The 3,641-nt window shown below is 40.5% G+C and overlaps 1 non-coding gene across 1 annotated transcript; it reads left to right on the top strand.

Annotated features, from left to right (window-relative positions):
• Window positions 1-1,523: 1,523 nt before the first annotated feature.
• TRNAE-UUC lies at window positions 1,524-1,595 on the top strand. Its single transcript has one exon. It is a non-coding gene; the product is annotated as a tRNA-Glu (tRNA).
• The last annotated feature ends 2,046 nt before the right edge of the window (window positions 1,596-3,641 follow it).

Raw genomic sequence — 3,641 nt, 5'->3', positions numbered from 1 at the left:
GTAGTACTAAGGTTCTAGATACCTAGTTCTGCAAGCTTTCTGCCCTAGGTAGGAGAGAGGGGAAAGGGGAGTCACCAAGGAGTCACTTAAGGACCATACCATAAAAATAGATCTCTAAGTAGACAATGATTTTACACTAATGGTTTTGATAATAAAGTCAGTAAGCACTAGCATTAGCATCAGCCAGCCCTTCTAGCCACCATCTCATCAGAAGCTTCAGCAACATCCCCAGCAGGGAAGGTATTCTATGATACATCCAACTCTTTGGAACTCCTTTCTTCCCAAGACAATCGATTTCATCTTCTGTTGGTTTTGAGCACTACAGAATTCTTCTGGATCTTTAACGTACCTTTTCTCCTCTAAGTGTTATCCACTGTTCCTTTTTCAGTTCCCTTGTTACTACATAGAACAATCTAACCCCTTTTTCATGTACCATTTGAATTATGTGAAACAGCACTCATGACCGCTTCCTGCCTTGAGTCGTGCCTTTTCCAGGCAGTCTCAGTTCTTTAAATCATTCTTCCTGTTCCTGATTCCTGGTCTTCTCTCAAACCCTGCCTATTGTCTTTGTCAGTTTACTCCTTCAAGTGGGCTATCCAGAGCAGGTAGGGGCTGAGGCAGTGTGCAGTACAGCATGACCATGGCTCCCTTCTCTTTGAAACAAAATTTCTATTACTGCAGCCTAACAGGGAACTCTCTTCTTTGGCAGTCACATCTCTCTGCTGACTGTTACTGTGCTTCTTCTCAAAAAACAAACTTTTGTTGAAATGTGGGCTGATAAGCCATGTCTCCTCCATTCTATTATATAATGTATTTGGGGGAAACTGAGGCATAAGCCTTTATAACCCCATTGTTATATAGTGGTTAAGATTCAAGGCTTTGAAGTTGAAACAACGTGAGTTCAGGGCTTGGCTCCAGCAGTTACTAATTCATGTGGACAAATTTTATAATCTGTCTTCAGTTCTTTATGTGTATAGGGAAAGGTAATATGTTACTCATAAAGTTATTGAAAGGATATGATAAAAATAATGTATGTAAAATCCTTAAAACAGCCTTTCTTATAACTATTCAATAAATGCTAAAGTTTTCTTTTTTTCTCTAGCTGATGACATTCAGCCCAGAATTCCATTTTGCCAATATCTTTTTGTATGCTGATTGTTTTATTCAACATATTTGCTATTGTCTCACCATCCTTTGTTCTTTCACAAATTTCATGCCTTCTTTACATGTTCCAAGTCGTTTTTAAAAGTATTTTCTAAGACAGATACCAGAGCACTTTACCTACCTAGGTAAAGGAAAGTGAAGTCGCTCAGTTGTGTCTGACTCTCTGTGACCCCATGGACTGTAGCCTACCAGGCTCCTCTGTCCATGGGATTTTCTAGGCAAGAATACTGGAGTGGGTTGCCATTTCCTTCTGCAGGTAAACATTGATCTTAATTAGCACTGCTATGGCCATGGCTGTTGAACCTGTGATGTAGAGTCACCTAATTTCACCTAAATTTTAAAAATTTAAACCCGCGGATTCTCTGGTGGTCTAGTGGTTAGGATTTGGCACTTTCATTGCCATGGCCTGGGTTCAATCCCTGGCTGGGGAACTGAGATCCTTCTCAGCCTCTTCAAAAAATTTAAACCTAAAGAAATTTATAAAGAATAATATAAAATAGCAATCACGTAGGAGCTTTATTACAACTTAACATATTATTATATTGCCTCAGATTTCTTTTTAAACAATAAAACACTGAAGCCCCCTTCCCTGGTCCAGTGACTCTCCAGCTCTCCCAGAGGTGACCATTATTTTATAATTTCACTCTCATCCTATCCATATTTTTTGCATCCCACTCATGAAAATATCTAATGTGGCTTTGTCAAAAGGCTTTATAAAATTTTCATTCACTAATGTTATCAGAGAGGAGTTCTTTGATGGGTAGAATATACTGTGGTGGTGGTGGTTTAGTTGCTGAATCGTGTCCCATTCTTGCGACCCCAAGGACAGAGGAGACTGGCAGGCTATAGTCCATGGGATTCTCCAGGCAAGAATACTGGAGTGGGTTGCCATTTCCTAATTCTGGTTAATCAAAACAAAAAGAGAAAATTATGGAATGATATGAGAAGGCTCTTAGAAATAATGTATCTTAAATACTTAAAACAGTGCTTTCATATAACTATTCAGTAAACGGTAAAGTTTTCTTTTTAACTGTACTGTGAAAGTAAAAAAAAAGCTGCAGAACCAGATCTCAGAAGCCAGGGGCACTGTCAACTCCAGGGACTGAGATCACTTTTAGTGACAATATTGTCATTATGATAAATTTGCTCAAACTTTTTTCCATCCTCTTTTCTTTATGCCACAAAAGAGAGTGAAATGGAAGGATCCACTTGTCTATACCCAAATTATATGCTTATTCTTTGTTCAGAGTAGAAGTGGATGCTTTGCTTAACCCTCTCATCAAGATTGCATGGAGGAGGGGGCAGTGGAGGAGGCAGCAGGGGGCTAAGTTAGAACAGAATTATTTAGATGGATGCAGTGTGTTGAATAGGTGATGGCAACCCACTCCAGTACTCTTGCCTGGAGAATCCCACGGACAGAGGAGCCTGGTAGGCTGCAGTCCATGGAGTCGCAAAGAGTCATGTCCGACTGAGCGACTTCACTTTCACTTTTCACTTTAATCATTGGAGAAGGAAATGGCAACCCACTCCAGTGTTCTTGCCTGGAGAATCCCAGGGATGGGGGAGCCTGGTGGGCTGCCGTCTATGGGGTCACACAGAGTCGGACAGGACTGATGTGACTAAGCAGTGTGTTGAATGGCATCACCTACTCAATGGACATGAGTTTGAGCAAACTCTGGGAGACAGTGAAGGACAGGGAAGCCTGGCCTAGCATGCTGCAGTCCATGGGGTCGCAAAGAGTCAGACAAGACTGAGTGACTGAACAACAACAAATGTGTTGGTAACATTCTGCTTCTTGGTGGACTCAGGGGTGCTCATTTATAACTTACATAGATGTTACATTATTCTTTATTTTGTATCAAATATATTTTGAAAAGAAAACTTTAAAAACAATGATAGGAAAAAAAAAAGATTCATACAAAAAAGGCTATTAGCCTTCTCCAAAGTAAAACTGGAGTACTACTGAGAAAAGAAGGCAAATAGATACTAGTCAGATGAAAATAAGAGATTTATAACATCTCCAACTGCCACAGTGCAACTGAGCTATAAGTTTATTAACTGATATATTTCTTTTGTTACAAAAGAAAAATAGGCTTAGGCTAGTCTTAGGGACTCCATGCTGGCTTCTAGGGATTACTTGGTCCTTTTTTTTTTTTTTTTGAGTATACACAGATCTTTCCTTCTTTTTGCCTATCTTAGATTTCATTTTGTTCCAAGGACCATAAAGCCACTGAGATAAGCTTTATAAAAATGGAACTTAATTGTGCAAATATTGGGGTCTGTCACAGAACTCAAGGGCAGTAAGTATGCTGCTGCTGAGTCACTTCAGTCGTGTCCGACTCTGTGCGACCCCATAGACGGCAGCCCACCAGACTCTGCCGTCCCTGGGATTCTCCAGGCAAGAACACTGGAGTGGGTTGCCATTTCCTTCTCCTGCAGTGAGTATAATCCGGTGGAAACAAAAGCATGTGGCCTCC

Source organism: Bison bison, unplaced genomic scaffold (assembly GCF_000754665.1).
Source record: "Bison bison bison isolate TAMUID 2011002044 unplaced genomic scaffold, Bison_UMD1.0 scf7180017864098, whole genome shotgun sequence".
Taxonomy (NCBI): domain Eukaryota; kingdom Metazoa; phylum Chordata; class Mammalia; order Artiodactyla; family Bovidae; genus Bison; species Bison bison.
The sequence above is the reverse complement of the archived record's forward strand: the minus strand, read 5'-3'. Positions and strand labels throughout refer to the sequence as shown.